This window comes from Lolium perenne, chromosome 5, assembly GCF_019359855.2.
Source record: "Lolium perenne isolate Kyuss_39 chromosome 5, Kyuss_2.0, whole genome shotgun sequence".
In the NCBI taxonomy this organism is placed as follows: domain Eukaryota; kingdom Viridiplantae; phylum Streptophyta; class Magnoliopsida; order Poales; family Poaceae; genus Lolium; species Lolium perenne.
Window position 1 is genome coordinate 233020361 of NC_067248.2, and position 18566 is coordinate 233038926.

At 45.1% G+C, this 18566-nt stretch overlaps 1 pseudogene; it reads left to right on the top strand.

Moving 5' to 3' along the window:
* The first annotated feature begins 696 nt into the window (after positions 1-696).
* Positions 697-1745, top strand: LOC127304188 (BTB/POZ and MATH domain-containing protein 2-like; annotated as a pseudogene).
* Positions 1746-18566: the final 16821 nt, after the last annotated feature.

Consider the following 18566-nt stretch of genomic DNA (forward strand, 5'->3'; position numbering starts at 1 on the left):
ACTAAAACAACAACCAGCCACGGGTACGGTTTGTACCATAGAAAAAGAACCCGTTGGACGGTTAAATTCCAAAACATCAACCATACCACGGTGCAGATCGTACCTAAAGACCGTAGCAATTTTTTTGCTAAAACAACAACCAAGTGATGGTCACGGTTGGCAGTTTCTCAGTTGACTACGTGTGGATAGCATCCGATGGCATCACCCTTTTTTCAATCATGTGTACCACACCGCAGCCGTAGCAATGCGTTGTTTTGGTTGTTTTCTCCTCACGGACCGTAAGTGACCGCATCCGTAGTAATGTGTTGTTTTGGTTGTTTTCTCTTCACGGACCGAAGGTGATCACCTACAGCAACCATTACAGTAGTCATTTAGTCTAACCCTTTCCATTGCATTATCTAGTTATAGGATAGCTCGTATTGCAAATGTGTCCTTTTAGACATCTAGGAAATAATGTCTGCCCAATTGATTGATTGTAGCCGAAGTAATAACACTGTTTGGGTAGCATACGTACCAGAGCCCACATATACCACGATGTGGTATGTCCAGGAAGTAATACATGCATGTGCGGGTATCAACAGGGTTATTAGATGCGTTGTTCAAGTAGCCATGAACAACACGCTCTCGTCCTGATTTTATAACCTACATATAAACGTCTGCAAGCCGCGATCATCCACCCTCCCGTACATTGGCATCATGTCGACGTCCGCGCTCTTGTCTGCCCTGCGCGTCGGCGGCCGGCAGCAGATCACCGCCTCCACCTTGGGCGCGAGGACGCAGGCGACCGGCTCTCACGTCTTCAGGCTCCACAGGTTCACGCAGGTCAGGGAGAAGGTGGCCAATGGCGCTGCCGTGGAGTCAGGTCAGTTCGGCGTCGGCGGCCACAACTGGTGTATCAAGTGCTACCCAAACGGCGACGCAGAAGAGAACCAGGGCTGCATCTCCCTCTTTCTCCGGCACGCCAGCCACGCCAAGAGCGGCGACGCCACGGTGGGGTACAAGCTGAGCATACTCAACAAGTCCTGGAAGCCGTCGTGTACTCGGACAAGGAGAAGCACCTCGAGGACGACTGCCTCTCCGTCCTCTGCGAGGTCACCGTCAACCTCGGGCTGAACACCGAGGACTACATGGACGAGGTCGCTGCGGCGGAGGAACTCGCCAAGGCGCCACAGCCGTTCCCTGTGCTTGGCATCACGGAAGCCATCTGGAAAAGATAGGAACCCAACGTGAAGATCGTGGTCGGCGACGAGCAGACGCTCGCCGCGCACAGATGGGTGCTCGAGGCCGATCCCCTGTCTTCAAGGCGGACCTCGCTCTCGCCCCGCACGACACCGTCGCTGAGCTACGCGTCGGCGACATGGACGCCGACGTGTGCAAGGCGCTGCTCCGGGTCATGTACACCAACTCGCCACCGCCGGAGCTCGAGGCGATGGCGGAGCGGCTCCTCGCCGCGGCGGACAGGTACGAGCTGGAGGAGCTGAAGCTCGCCTGCGAGGAAGCGCTGTGCAAGCACATCGACACGAGCTCCGTGACCGCCACACTGGCGCTGGCCGAGCGTCATGGTTTGCACCGTGCTGAGGGAGGCGGGCATGCGGTTCCTCTCTTCTCCCGGTAACCTAGTTGTGGTATTGGTATCGCCCGATGGTCTTGAGAAGCTCAAGACAGGATGCCCATCTGCTCTGCTGGAGATCCTCGAGAAGAAGAGGCCGCTAAATGAGCAGTTAATTAGTAGTACTCGCGTGTGATTCGTACCGGCGATGATGAAGTACTCCATCTAGTTTTAGTTGTCCGCACTCTTGAGTTCTCTTTACTTTGCTGGACTTGCACAATATCCATTGAGAATTTGAGACTTCTACGGCTAAAACGCTGTAAATTAGGACGTATATATATTTGAGATCTTTTATATACTCCGTACTACTGGATATTTCCTCCGTTCCATATTAGTTGACGTTGTTTTTTTCCACCAAAATAAGATAAGCTAGGACATGTTTCGTTCATGCCCCTTAGCTAACCTTTCTAAAATATTATTCATGCCAAATCTTCTGACTTGTTTGGTTTGTTGTCAATTCATATTAGGGGGAGGGGGGAGAACAGAAAATAAGCACCCATCTGTCGGGACAGAAGACGCCATCGCGAAGCCACAAATATTTTGCTCGGAAAGACAGGTTCTACTTGTGAACCACATAAAATATGAGAGCTAAAAGATAACAGTGCGTTTGCTAAATGCTACGGCTAATTCAACCACCACTTAGCAACGACTGCTGACCACGCCGTCCGTCTGAATTGTTTGGAAACGAGTAAAAAAGAGAAGTTTCATACGGTATGGCACGCGGGCACCGTCACTGATGCAAAATATCAAAACATGTAAAAAACGACAATTGCACACGGCATGGCACCATGCTGAGCTAGGCCGATTAATCTTTTCTGAAGAAAGTGCAAACTACAATAGATAAATGTTTTGGAAAAATGACGCGGATAAATTAACTACCATTTAACAACGACCATGGCATTTCGTAGGACATAATTTTTTATTAAACCATACCGTGCCGACAAAAATGTGTGAAAACTAGTAAAAAATGACACATTTCATATGGTATGGAGCTAGCACCCTTGACCTGGCTACCGTCACCCGTGCAAATTGTCAAAAGGAGTAAAAAAAGCTAAATTTTCACACCACGGATGGTCACCACCGTTGCCGACACAAATGTGTGGAATGATGTTTAAAAAAAGTGTAGGAAAGATGTGGCAACGTTTTTTCCTGCCATTTTAGACTGCATGCAATCACGGAGCACAAACGGCCATTCAGTGAAAGTGCTCCTGGGTATTTGATCTGGGCATGAGTAGAATCAGAACTCCCTCTATCCAACGGCTGCTACCCTATGCATAGCTACCACCCTTGGTAGAAAATCCGCGTCGATATATATATATATATATATATATATATATATATATATATATATATATATATATATATATATATATATATATATATATATATATATATATATATACCAGCACTATTCTGCAACCGGTTGCAGAATAATATTCTGAGCACCGACTTGTACTTTCCTGGACACAAGGTTGAACTTCCTGGATAAGAGGGTTGACCTTTTTGTCGGAACTTACTTGAACTTCCCATTTTCTTAAGAGCTACTGATTACACTACGATTTTTTCAACCATTTGTCAGAACTATGCAAATGATCTACCGTTGGATAGATAATGAAAAACCGCAACTTTTTCATGTTCACAACTTTCACAGATTCAGCACGGTTTAAATTTAATTTTGAAAATACGAAAACTCTTCTATCTGACCAGAAAACGAACTTTTAGTTTGATTTTCGAACCGCTTATCGGAAATGTACAAATGATATACCGTTGGATAGATAATGAAATTGCGCAACTTTTTCATGTTTTAAGTTTTTTCAAAATCCTCACAGTTTTTGAACAATTTTGAAAATACCGAATTTCGGACGTACTAAAAAACGAGCGGACAGTAATTTAGATGAATTTTTTCAACCGTTTGTCGGAATGATGCAAATAATATGGCGTTGGAAAGCTATGAACTAGGCGCAACTTTCTTATTCCAATTGTTTTCTCTGATTCCTTACAGTTTAAGAGAACAACTTGAATTACTGTCCGCCCGGTTTATGTGATGGGCACCGAATGATTTTGCCCGCGATTTCCATCCGGTATATTGAAACAATGCAAATGATATACGGTTGGAAAGGTGTTGAAAGGGCGCATCTTTTTCGTATCTACCATTTTTGCCAAATCCAAACGGTTTAAAAGTAATTTTAGAAGTTTTGAAATCATGTTTCCGGTATACTTTGCGAGTTAATGACTCGAATTCGATGAATTTGATCCATTTATTTGTTGTGAAATGTTGTAGGTAATGAAATTAGACTCATACTCTATCATATAAAGCTTTGGGTGGCAATGGTTGAGTTGGTTAGTGAACAAAACAATGAGATTTTCACAATAGATTTCCGCCTCGCAAAAAACAGAGCATTGAACTTCCGCCGACATGAGCTTGTACTGCTCGGGCAATGCGGTTGTACTTCTTGATGCTGTTTCACGAAGCTGTTCAGAAAAACTAATAAATTTTATCTGAACACTGTCTACTTCCCGTAGTTACCGCTTGTACTTCCTGCAGTCGCCGCTTGTACTTCTCGGAATCACAGATTGTACTTCCCGCGGATGAGGATTTTTATTTTTTATTTTTTGTGCATTAGGATTTTGTCGATTTTTTGTACTTCCTATATTAAGTGGGTGTACTTCTTGTGTCGAACGATTGTACTTCTTAGCTTTAAGTCTTTGTACGTCCTCGCGGATGACAAGATTATTTTGTATATTAGAATTTTTATCGGCTTTCTTGTAGTTCCTAAATAAGTGGTTGTACTACCTGTGTTGAATGGTTGTACTTCTCATCATCGAGTATTCGAACTTCCTCGCGGATGATGGGATTATTTTGTTTTTGTGCATTTAGATCTTGCCGGTTTTTTTACTTACTATGTTAAGTGGTTGTACTACTCGTGTTGAATGGTAGTAATTCTCAGCGTCAAGTATTTGAACTCCCCCGCGACATGAGCATGTACTTTTCGAGCAATGTGGTTGTACTTCTCGGCGCGATTCATAAAGTGTTTAGTAAATCAACTATAATTTTCTTTTCCACTTCCAAAACCAACCCTTTGTACTTCCCGTAGTCACCACTTGTACATCTGGAAATCACTGCTTGTACTTCCCGTGAGGTAAATAATTAGATGATTTTTATTATGTTTTTACCACTTTACGTGTACTGTGAACTTCCTGGAAGAGAAGCCTTGTACTTTCTAAACCCGAAGTCTTGTACTTCCCGGCGCTATTGGTTGTACTTCCCAGCAGACATTTTAATTACCAAGAAGGTTTATATGGAATGAGAACTAGTTTAATATTCTGAGGACCGACTTGAACTTCTCTAGACAACGGGTTGTACTTAACGAAACGATAGACCTGAACTTGCGGACTCATATACTCGTACTTCCTCGAATCTACGCTTGTACTTCCCGTGGAGTCTACTTCTTTCGGAAGCATATGCTACAACATTTTTCTTGATGTTTTTTTGGTATTTTTTTGTTGACAAACATGTGTTTTCTTGTTCTTCTTGACCGCAAGGTGTGTACTCCCCGACATTTATTAATTGAACTTCTCATTATTTATCCATGTAATTCTCCACGATTTTGTATTCTTCTCGTGACGAATAATTATACTTCTTTTTGCGATGAATAATTGTACTTCTTTGCGTTTAATATGTGTACTTCTTCGCGACAAATAATTGTACTTATGTTCGTGAATTGTTGTACATATGAAATGACTATTTTGTATTTATCCGGCCAAATTAAGATAAAAAATAGTCCTCGTAGCCATACCATGGAGTATTTGATGAACACCACATACAAGCCGAAGCAAATTACAACTTTGTTTTGTGCTTCGTGACTAAGATTAAAGCTATAAATCAAAAAGGATATTATACACAAGAATTGCAACTTTCTTTTGTACTTTGTGGTGCGAACTGCCAATACAAGTATTTAGTGAAATGAACAATGTGACTTAGACACATTAGTTTAAGCTTGAGGTCAAAATTCATTAGCTACAGAAGTATACATAGCAGCTACAGAAGTATACGTAGCAACTGCAGAACCACACCCGTGCTACCTCACCTTTTCTCTTTTCTTATTAATTATTATTATTTGCCTATGCACTGAAGTAGCTACAGAAGTATACATAGCAGCATTTAGATACGTGGAAGCTGAGAGCTGCAAGAGGGACGCTTGGCTGACAGCGGTTAGGTGGGACGCATGGCCGACAGCGGTTTGGTCGGCGCGCCTAGCCACCAGCGGCTCGAGGGTACTATCGTGGCAGGGGAAATATTGTGGGAGGTGGAGATGGATCGGGGAATCGTGATGGTTTTTTTTCACCGCACCGCACTATCTACTTCTTGGACTGTTTTTAGTGTACTTCCTAAATTTATGGCATGTACTTCTTTGTAGTTAATCCAGCTATACATCATGTAATATTGTTATGAGATGCTTCATTGGTGTACTTGTACTTCCGATAACCATCGGGCTGTACTTTTCAATACTTATCAATTGAACTTCTCGCCTTCTTATTTTTCAAAGATACATTGGTGTGAAATAAGTGTAGTGTCCTGTTTTATATGTGCGCAATCTAATACAAAAATCTTAACTAAATATCATTTGTTTTTCTTCAATTTTCCTACACTTTCTCCCTGCAGCGATGTGTAGTACTACATGAATGGTTGGCTGTTGCAAAAATCACATAATTTGTCCAGGTTCTTTATTTTATCAACTGCCTCTCTCGGAAACACCATCATTTGTTTGTCTGATGGTAGTACTTCATAAATGGATGGCTTAGCAGAAGTGATGGAGATGCAATTTAATCACTACCTACGAGTTCTGAATCATAATTTCAATTTTATGATTTAATGTCTTTTCTCCGGGTATTTTCCATGGCCTGAAGTTGTTTACTTCATACCACAATGCGATTGTACTGTTGGCAAGCATCACTGAACATCTTATGTAATTGCTATTTCAGTTCTGAATCGAACTTTTTACTACCCTGCACTATGTTTTCTTCGTGGGCATTCTTTTTGCTGTGCTTGCACATCTTTTTTCCAACTGCTTGTACTGCCCGATCAGATAAACTAAGATAATTTTTTTTAGAAAAAACGCGGCTAGAACTGGAGTGGCCATGTCGCTGACGACAGCGTCGCGTGAGGTCGGGGAGAGGCGACGGCCTGTGTCGTGCAGGGAAGAGCAGCAGCGCCGGAAGCAGGCCTGATGGCTGGCTGCGAGAGAAACCAGGAGCGGCAGGGGACCTCCGGGCGGCAGCGCGCCTTGAGATGGTGGCGGCGTCGAGCCCTCCAGCGGCAGCACGCGAGCGCTCGAGGTGGCGGCGCGATGGGCCTCCGAGGCGGCGATGGCGGCGGGCGACCTCTCCAAGCAGCAGCGGCGGTTGACCCCGTATATGGGGACAACGGTGGGGGTCGCCGGGGGCGGGGAAGGCGGCTGCAGGGGTTGCTGGGGGCGGGGAAGGCGGCGGCTGCGCTTCCCGGAGTCAAGGCTGGCGGCGCGACGGAATACTGGAGATGCAGGAGGGGGCGGCGGCCGGCGGCGCGACCGGAGCTCTCAGATGCGGGGACAACGAAAAACGGCAGGGGAAAGCAGTGGTGCTGCAGTCCGAAGGAAGGGGAAGGCGGCGGGCTGGCCGGGGAAGAAGGCATCCTCGCCAGCGGCGGCTCTCCAGCCGGGGAAGGGGGCGGGCCTGGCCGGCTGGGTGGAGGCGTGGTTGGCGTGGTTCATTTTTTTATGTGGAACCGTTCGGTGCGATTTTCCAGCGCGGATCACCTCCTTATAGGCCGGTTGGTGCTCAGAATATTATTTTGAGCACCGGTTTCAGAATAGTGCGACCCTATATATATATATATATATATATATATATAGCCCCACAACACATATTCGACGATACAACGCACTCGCCACCACGACTGGTACCTCAAGTCATACAAGCACCAACACAAGTTCTGGGACACCGCACAGCATAGCATAGTCTACGAATACATAACAGGATCCACACACGCGCTATCACACGCCAACGACGAAGAGAACTGTCGAGTAGCGCTGCCCCGCCCAAAGCTCATGTCCTCGTCGCCCCATGGAGCCGCCTAACCTCGTCCGTCGCCACGTCCAAGAGTCTCCGGTCCGTCCGTCTGACCAGAACCCTCCACCCCTGCATATGAATAGACATTTTGAACATAGCATCAGCCGGGCTGCCAAGGACCTTTCCTTCTATAGCTAGCTTATTGCGAATATTCCAAAGCGTCCAGCATTGAGCCGCAAAGGTAAACCAAGCTAATCTACAGAGGCGCCCCGACAAACCCTGTACAATAGCGATAAAGTCCCCAACCCCTGTTGGGTTCCAAGCGCACGACCGGATCTCCCTAATCCCTGCCCACATAAACTTAGCCAAGTGGCAGTTGAAGAAGATATGATTACAATCCTCGAACTCCCCACATAGCGCACAGTCCCCATTCGATGGGCCGTGACGCTTGGCCAACTGCTCTCCCGAGGGCAGTCGCCCCCTGATCAACTGCCAAAGGAAGACCTTGATCTTCGGGGGAACCCTCGTCCTCCACACTTCCTTGAAGTGTGTGATTGCCGCCCCATGCGACAATTTGAGGTACAGGGACTTGGTGGAGTAGCAACCCGACTCCTCCAGGGCCCATACTGGACCTTTATTGGGCAACAAATTTGCTTATCCAAATTTGATACTCATCTTATTTAATCAATTTATAGGAACCTAATCCAAGGCATGGTATCCAAAAGTATCAATCCATTTAGAATGTCCATCAGCTCAGCATTTCGAGGTTCGGCCATTTATACAGAAAACAGTCATGTAAAATACCAACTAAGACAATCTAGCATCAGGACAATAAGGCAAGGTAAATTGAGCAGGAGAGAATACGCACCGCAAAATCTATGTCCAACAGTAGGACGTGCGCGCGCTCTTTTGTCTGTAGACTCAGGCCGCGCACACACCATAGCGATATCTCGCCAATCCCGACATTTTGATGGTGAAACGAGAATGACCACGAGAGATCTTCCACCATCGGTGCTGAGAACAACACGCTGAAGCATCTCTCCATGGTGGCTTTCAACCTGAACTTCTTAAGCATGGGGGCCACGATATCAACGTTGGTCAGCCAATCGTCCACCACAAGCTCTTCAATGGTCGCCGAGTGAACTTTGAGCGTGTCGAGACGCCAGCAGTGGTCCACTTCTAGCACGCGCAGGCGTGGGCATCGGCTGATCAGCTCAACCATGTTCATGTTGTCGAAGCGGCAGTGGGCAACAGACAACCTCTCCAGCATAGGGAACTCAACGCGCCTTGCCGGCAGTGTGAGATAAAGGTTGGCTACGTGTAGCTTGATCGAGGTGGCGCGTTGGAAGGAGGGAATCTCGATAGGAATTTCATGATCTTTGCAGTCCCCGTGGACATCGACGACGAGATCCGCCGGGGCGAACCGCGCGGCAGCGCGGAGATGCGAGCAGGGTCCATAATCCCGTGTTCCTCGGGGATCTCTACTTCGAGGCGGGACAGAGCGGGGCATGCGACCTGTAGGAGGGCGGCGTCGACTGCGTCCAAGGGGATCTCGCGGAAGGAGAGCTCGAAGAGGTGCCTCCACAGACCGCGCCACCTGCGGGAGAGAGAGCTTGTGTGGGCGGAGGCGCGGGCGCAGCGGAGGCGAACGAGGATTTGGAGCAGCATTTCGTCCGGAAGGGCGCTGATCCGGTCGTCTCCGCCGCCGTCTGGGCAGCGGCGTGGCTGGGAACGACGGCGAGATCCTATCAGCGACTGCGAGCTGGGGCGACGACCCGACGGCAGCTCCATCCCTGATACAAATCGGAAGGATACGGCGAACTGCGGGGACAGAGACGGCGGCCGGAACAAAGGAACCGGCGGCGGCGGCGGGCTAGACGAGGAACGAAAGTGTGTGTGTGTCGGGTGGAGTGTTGTGTGTGGAGTGGTGGGGGTGGCGATTGGGCTGGGCTGAAATGGCAAAACCCAAAGAAAGTGTTTAGAGGAGAAGGTCCAAAACAAGGATGGATCTCATTATGTCTTCCGTAAAGAAAAAAAAAACTGGTTAAGCCCAACATTGGCAAAGTCAATCATTTTCTTCAACAATAATACTACATATACAAATCATTGCCTACATATTTCAAGTAGGACCAACACATAATCAAGATAAGTATCTCATGTCACCTTCGCCAACACTAGACACCTCCCGCACCCGCAAGGCGGCGCGACGTCGCGCCGCGCGTGGCTGCCACCACTCCTCCCTCCCTCGACCTCCCGCATCCCAACCTCCTCTCCCGCCGCCACCGCCCATGGCCTCATCGGGCAAAGCCCGTGTGGCGCGGCAGCGATCTTCTTGTGTCGCCGATCGGGGGCATGGCGACGACCGGCCCTTTCTTCCAAGCGATGGTGAGGCATGGTAGAGGCGACCGGGGCGGGGCTTCAGCGGCACTAGTGGGTGGCGCAACCCCAATCTTCGATCCGATTGGTCCTAGGCGGGCTTCACCCACTGGTTCTTCGTCGGTGGCGCGGGTCTCCCCTAGGCTACGTCTGCATCACTGAGGATGACCGAGATCTGACGCGGTGTTGTCCATCTACTTCGCCATAGGTGGTCGGCCTGAGGCTAGGTTGTCGGTTCGAGAGATCCGTCATCTAGTCTCAGCTGAGAGTCGGGAAGACATAGTTTCCGGTGAAAACCAAGCCGGCTTGCGGGCGATGGCGGTGTTCTGTGCCGTTACCTTGATGAAGGTATTGTTGAGCAACGATTGTCGACCTACTCATGTTGCTATGGGGGAAGCCCTAGGATTTGTTTTCCAAACCGGACGATGGCGGCACGGTGGTGTCTTTTTTATCTCTTGAGAGCATCATTTGAGTAGCAGCGCCGATAGACAAGTGCTGGAGGAGGAGATGTCAAGTCATGCCTGGCTGACAAGTGCTACGCTGAGGCATGCCTGTTCAGCAGGTGCCACACACGACAGATCTTCCATGGTGTTATCAACAGCAGGAGAGGCAAGGACTATGTGGATCTCTGCCTAGAAGATGGATCAGCGGTTCGATGGTGGTGACGGCTTCTGAAGCGAGGGAAAATGTGCTCGCCAAGAGTTCAGCAAAGCCAATCATTTTATTCAACAATAATAATACATATACAAATCATTGCCTACATATTTCAAGTAGGACCAACCGATGATCAAGATAAGTATCTCATGTCACCATATTTTTATTTGCGCCAACCTAGACACCTCCCGCACCCGCAAGGTGGCGCGGCGTCGTGCCGCGCCGGGCGGCCACCACTCCTCCCTCCCTCGACCTCCCGCATCCCAACCCCCTCTCCCGCCGCTGCCGCCCATGGCTTCATCGGGCAAAGCCTGTGTGGCACGACGGCCGTCTTCCTGTGTCGCCAATAAGGGGCATGGCGGCGACCGACACTTCCTTCCAAGCGATGGTGAGGCATGGTAGAGGCGACCGAGGTGGGGCTTCGGTGGCACTAGTGGGTGGCGCAACCCCAATCTTGGGTCCGCTTGGGCCTAGGCGGGATTCTCCCACACTAGTTCTCCGTAGGTGGCGTGGGTATCCACTAGGCTACCTCCGCATCACTAAGGACGATCAAGATCTGACGTGGTGGTGTCCATCTCCTTCGTCGGAGGTGGTCAGCCTGAGGTTGGGTTGTCGGATCGCGAGACTCGTCATCTAGTCTCGGGTGCGAGTCGGGAATACATAGTTGCCGATGAAAATCGAGCTGGATGGCAGGGATGGCGGTGTTCTGCGTCGTTACCTTGATGACGGCATCGTTGAGCAAGGACTGTCCGCTGAGTAGGGCGCACGAGGGCTGGGCCAAGAGCATGAGCGGACATGCCACCGGTAAGATCATCGTGGACATGGTAAAAGACGCAGAGTAATAATGATGTACCACGAGCACGCCATGTCACTTTAGTGAATTATTGTAAGATAGCCATACTTTGCTATTTCATTTCTGAGGAAACAGCTAGCCTCTGCTGCTGATTTTGCCATTTCTAGCCTGACTGAAATATTTCCATTCTATAGTGCCTATAGTTTGTTTGGCATGGAAATTAGAGCAAGAGTATTTTTTACACAAGAACCCTAGCTGAACGATTTTAGATCAACGTAAAATTTGGGAAATCCATATCTTCCTAACTTACTATAACAAATTTGGGAGATGAACGATTTGGGAGCTGAATGGGAAGGGAGTAATTGAAAAAAGCTAAGCTACAACCTTATATTCTGAAACAAATGCCAAAAATCTATAGGCACTATAGAAAAGAACGGAGGGAGTAGCTATTTGTAAGTAAATCTTATGATTTGAGCAATAAGATTTGTGCGAAAGATACAAAAAAAAAATCATGGGTTTCTACGTTGAGTGAGAAGTGACTATTTGTAAGATGGCTATAGTGATATCTTCTTTGCAAAAACAATGCCCTATTCCTCCTTTGCAGTCCAAAGTTTCCGCTACAAAAATGCTATAATCATATTCATTACTGAGGAAATTCCACATCGCCAGCCAACCTCTGGCCTCAAGAAAAGGAGTCAATTCCATGGTTATTTTGATAGCCTATGAGCTTTGGCTTGAGCGAAGCTGGATAATTTTTGAAGGGAAGGTAAGACCGGTGAGAGACATTGTTGGTGTGGACATGGTCGTATTTGCTCCGGTGCCGCAGAAGACAAGGCCCCTCCTCATGGTTCAAGCTGGCGCTTCGGCTCGACGTTCTCTATGTTGTCTTCTGTGTGGGTTTCTTTGTGCGTTTAGCGCGTGTGTGTTGTAACTTCTCGTGTATCTCCTTGCCGGTTGATGGCTTCGTTAATTCAAAGCCGGGCTCATTTCGAGCCTTATGTTTGACATTGTTGCTGCAATTCAAGGACCTTAGGAGGATTGGAGCCTGGCTGGTGCCAAAAGCCTAGCAGCCTCCTTCGGGAACCTAGCGAGACGAATTGGCTAAACTTCATGTAAAGCCTTTTTTTTATTTCTTCTCTATGTTTCTCTTTTGTATCCTGTCCACTAGTTGGTAAACTTCTTTACTCTCCTCACGAAAAGCCAGCACTTTGCCAGGTCTTTCAAAAAAAAAAAAGGAAATTCCACATGTATCATTAACAATCTGTTCTTGTGCCACTCAAAAATTTTAGTTTCAAATTTCCCTCAAATTTTGTCCTAGGCATCTTCGTAGTCACCGACTTTTCTCCCTAACAATGCGGAGGTTGGTTGTGAACCTATTGCTTCTATCGTTTCGATGCAAACTTTTGATTTTGATAAACGTGCTCTTTGATATTCACCATCCTAGCCCTGAGCCCCCTGTTGATGGCGTAATTTGGCTAGCTGGTTTTTATGATTGGCCAAATTAATTTAAAGTGTGTGATTTAATCGTTGATTGACATATCTATTTGGACTTGTTATTTAGTTCAAAATGCAGGTCTGATCATAGTTGAATTCAAATACCACGGCGGCAGATCAAACATACAAGGTTATTTAATAAGGACAATTATAAGGAGTTTTGTATGGACTACCGTGGCGACCAAAGGCAAGTTCTAAAATATGTTAAGCTAAAACGCTGCTGCATAGGACAGGCTTCCGATGCCAGACTGAAGCGTCATGTTCAGAAGCTACCAAGCAAATCACGTCCAAGTTTAGATCTTGTTTGGAGTTATCACGTATCTGCTTACGAGTAGAATAGGCAGGTATTAATTCATACATGGTAACCGAATCAAGGATATATTCGGTTTAGCTAGCTCGTAGAGTTTTATATCTGTACGGATATATTCGGTTTAGCTAGCTCGTAGAGTTTTATATCTGTACGCTAAGTTCTAATGTACGATAAGTCCTCCGTGCCTATAAATAGGCCATGGCCGATTGAGGAAAACCCCCAACCAATCGATCTATACACAATACAATCTACTTTTGTTTTACGTACGTTTTCTTTATCGTTCTTCTCTGCCATGTCCTAGCAACCCTAGGGTTTTGGTTCATCTTTGCCGTTTTGCGCTGAAAAGCGGCCGTATCTCCTCTTCGAAATCGAGGATCCTTTGTTGCTTTGCCGGAAAAGCAATCGTTCGTCGTCACGAAAGTACGACGGTTATCCTGGTGTTGCGCGGCAGTTTTGCGTGGCAACACAATTGGCGACTCCGCTGGGGACAGAAACGAAGAAGCGCACGATGAACTCCGATCCCAAGGACACAAGCTGCATCAATCTAGACAACATCAGTGACTTCGGCCTCGATGATTTGTGTGAAGATGACCGGCTAGAGCTTGAGCGGGAGCTTGAAGAATTGAAGGCTGAGAAGTTGAAGCGGTACTTCAAGACAAGAGACGGTATCATCATGAAGGTAATGGCACCAATCCCTTCTCCTACGTTCGACACTCAGGTAAGTACTTCAACCACCAAAATTGCTAATTTAATTGACGTGGCTGTAGATACTGGTTATGGTTATAATATGAAAAATAGGGCACACACAATGACCGAAGCACTACATCAGCTTAATAGAAAACATGAAAATATTTTACATCCTCGTATCAATTCAAATTGCAATCAAAGCGGCCGAAATTATGTCAGTAGTTCGGCCAATAATTTTGTATCTAGTGTTGCAACTCATGGTACTTTAACTTCGGCTTCACAAAATTTCAGTAGTCAGGACCGAAGTGTAGGCTTTAATTTTAATTTGCAGCAACCTAGTTATCAAACGGTGGCATATAATACATCTCCGCTGCTACCCATTGGTAGCGAAATTCCTTACGGGCCGATACCAGATGCTTATTATAATGGTTCTCCGGAGCAAACCACGCATGCTCAAATTAGTTTGCCGGAGATAATACAACGCACTTGTGTTTCACCCACTACACAAATTAGTTCTCCACGACCCACTGATAATTTTAAGGATCAAATTGCTAGTATACTTAGAGAATTTGGTTTGGAACCTAAGGGTAGAGCACGGGCATATCAAAAACCATACCCTGAATATTTTGACTTGACGCCATATCCACGTGGTTTTAGAATTCCAGATTTTGTTAAGTTTACGGGGGAAAATGGTAGATCCACTTTTGAGCATGTAGGAAGTTTTCTAGCACAATGTGGTGAGGTACGCACATCGGATGTTTATAGAGTAAAGTTATTCTTATTGTCTTTGTCTGGTGCTGCATTTACTTGGTTTACATCGCTTCCTCCTAACTCTATTTTAACATGGGCACAATTGGAGGAAAAATTTCATGATTATTTTTATAGCGGTGAAACTGAACTTCGACTTTCAGATTTAACCATGGTTAGGCAGAAACATAATGAGTGTGTTCATGATTATATTAGGAGGTTTCAAGATGTCAAAAACCGTTGTTTCAACTTAAACATAGCCGAAAAGGATTTGGCTGATCGTGCCTTTTCGGGTCTGCTTGCTCATATTAAGGAAAAATTAGAAGGGCGAGAATTTTTAGATGTTAATCAAGTTTTACAAAAAGCTTTGGAACATGAAAACCAGGCTAAAGAAATTAAACAACATATCCGGTTAAAAGAAAATATAAACAAAGAGAAGGAAAACCACATGGTTAAGGATTTAGAATATGATGGGGATTCGGCTAGTGGTGATAATATTGACATATGTATAGCCGAATGGGTGCAAGCACCTACGTCAAAACCTTTTGCATGTTCTTCTTTGAACCCTACACCTACTAAGCGAGAGGATATTAAGTATAATTTTGATTTTAGCAAGTGCGATAAAGTTTTTGATACATTGGTGCAAGAAAAAGTAATTAGAATAAGAGATGGTCATGAAATTCCACCTTCAGAAGAATTGGCTGGAAGATCTTATTGTAAGTGGCACAATTCTTTTTCACATGCTACTAATGGTTGTAACGTGTTTCGTCGACAGGTACAATCGGCCATTGATGATGGACGATTGATATTTATAGAATGTTCTAAGACGAAGCTCGATATTAATCTTTTTCCCATCAATAAGGTTGACTTCAAGAACAAGAAAATTCTCATTCGGTCGGATCAGGCCGAATCTACCAAAGGGAAAATGTTATCATTGATGATAATGCTGCGCCTAGGATGATCAAACCAAAAAATCCAATTGTAGGAGTACAAAACGTCGATGAAAGAAAGAGAAAACAAGCTCCAAGACCAAAGCCGACTGTTAAACATATGTTGGACAAATACACTTCGCGCAAGGTCAACAAGGTGTTTAGTCGGCTTGGAGGTAACGGGCAACCTTATTTCCCAGTGGTGCCAATACATTGGGGCTGCCCACCTCCTATGTGTCCTCAATTTCCTCCATGGGATTATAATTCCCCGTATCATACATGGCCAGCATGTTATCTTCAGCCGGAGTGGGTTCCGTCAAGGCATATGTTCAGACCAAAATTGCATGAGAAAAAGGTTCGGTTCAATCAGAAAGCAATGTCGCGTGATACAACTATTATTCGAGGAAACCGATCCCTGGTGCACAAGGAAGATGTTAGAAACTGTAAGGGTGACCGCAAACTCATGTGGATGCCAGTGAACCGTGTTGAACCTAAGTGCGTAAAAAGCCCAGATGATTTAGATGCTACCCATGGTTTGAAGGTTGGTGACCATCGATCAGCTGTAGGTGTTGTTAATAATCACAAAACAGCTGACAATGATCGAGTTTGTTCTAGTTCAGTTAAAGAAAAGGTTGCTAGTACAGAAGGGAAACATGCAAATGATATGCTGGCATCCTTTAGCACACGTATAAGTAGGAAATCTGGATCGGCTAGAAGGTATGCTGTTTCAGCTTGTTTGTCTCCAACAACTCTCAAATCTGATGCTAGTACATATATGCAATGCTGGGATTCAAGAAATGGAGGTAGCCAGAGAGTTGTAGCCAGCGACATATCTGATCCGCAGAGAATGTTTTCGGCCGAGGACAAACTATTTGCGCCAAAAATGATATCACATCAGTACAGGCCGCGGAACTCGGGGGGCAACAGAATTAAGTCAGTTGTAGCATGAACTAAACCAGGACCTCAGTGGTACCCAACAGGACGCACACATACTCAAAAACGACGGGTACAACGACTACAAGTATTCGAAATTAGAGAAAAGTCACCTGAGAACTGGCATAATGAATGGTTTAATCAAGATAAACCAATGGTGCCTACGAAGAGGATATCTAGAGGAAGTACATCATTTCATATCTGAGCTGTAGCTTACTCGACGCCGAGAATCGGTACGTGTTTACTGAAAATTTATGTGTATCTTTATATTATACATGTACCAATTTTCGGCATTATCTACTTTCTAGTATATGTGTGCAAACTTGATAGCCGGCATGTTTAACTATTTACGTTACATCGACCGATTACCAATAGTAGGATTAGAAAATGGGTTTAGCACTAATCTAATGTGATTTAGCATATGAATCGATGCGTGCTATGAAAGGTGAAGTTATCGCCGATTCTATTGTTGGTCATATGACTAAGGATGAGGAAAATATTATTTTTGTTGGTGTTTGCCCATGAAAAAAAAAATATTTTAATGGATTGGTTTGTAGAGACGGATATGGTGTCAGCCATGTTTTAATTTCCCCTAATAATATAGCTTATGAAACATCGGTCCGTTTGAAATGTCTTTGTACTAACAACCAAACTGAATATAAGGTTTTGATTTTCTCTAGAAAGTTTAGTAGACATGGGTGGTTACATATGCTTTCTGGGATTCGCTTCTGGTATTGCGCCAAAATAAAAGCGAATTCCAATGTTTTGATGAAGTACTAAATAGTTATTTGGACCAGTGTTTTAGATATAATTGAGTCTCTAGATGAGTTAATTATACATCATATAGCTAGAGAAGAAAATTTAAGAGCTGATTATTTAGCACAACAAGCATCAGGTTTTCGTATTAGCACAAGGAAATTTTTTATATTAGAAAGGCCGATGCTTGTAGCTGCTAAAAGTAAGACTGTTGTTGTTTCCATCCATGGGTCTGCATATCCAGGTTTGGTCCAGCAGCAAGTATTGCATGATAATGTTAATTCGGTACATAAGCTACATACAACCGAATTAGAAAATATAAGTTGGCATTGCTGGATGCTAGCTTGGTACAGGGTGCAACCCGTTCCGTTCAAAAACTAGTCGTACAATGCAAAGGTGATTCAGAGCATAATATCGCTGATTCTAATTCAGTCCAGAAACTAGTAAGTACAGGGAGCTAATTCGGTAAATGAGTTACAAACAGCCGAGTTAGAAAATAGATTGGAACCTGATGATTGGAGAGTTCCACTAGTTTATTATTTAGAGGATCCAAGTCAAATTAGAGATGAAATAATTCGGCCACAAGCTTTCACATGTAGCTTATAGACTGCCGAATTATATCTAAGTACTATAGATGGTTTCCTTTTGAAGTTTCTGGAATCTGATCAAAATATATTAGCTAAGGTTAAAGTGCATGAAGCAATATGCAAAACACACCAGTCAGCTCAAGAGATGTGATGGTTAAAAAAAAATAGCGGGTTTTATTGGCCGACATTGTTAGGAAATTGTTATCAACACTAAAAGGAGTGTGAGATAGGGACTATATAGAAAATTCGGCAACTGGTCGCCGAGTTGGGAAGACTCATATAGACTTATAGAGAGGAGAAGTTACCAACATCACTCAATGGAAAATAAATACATAGGTATATCCTAGTGTGTGGCAAGAGGCTTGAAGATATCATGGCCGTTATGTTACTTGAAATATCACCCTAACATAGTTTGGCCGATATATTATTTTGAGTATCGTCATATTAAAATTGGCCGATGTGTTCTTTGGATATCGCCCTAAGAAAAATTATGGCCACTGAAGTTATTGGCATCGTCCTAAGGTATTGCAGAATTGTTTTTGGTCAATTCAATCGTACCAAAAACAGGGGGGCATGTGTTGATGGCGTAATTTGGCTAGCTGGTTTTTATGATTGGCCAAATTAATTTAAAGTGTGTGATTTA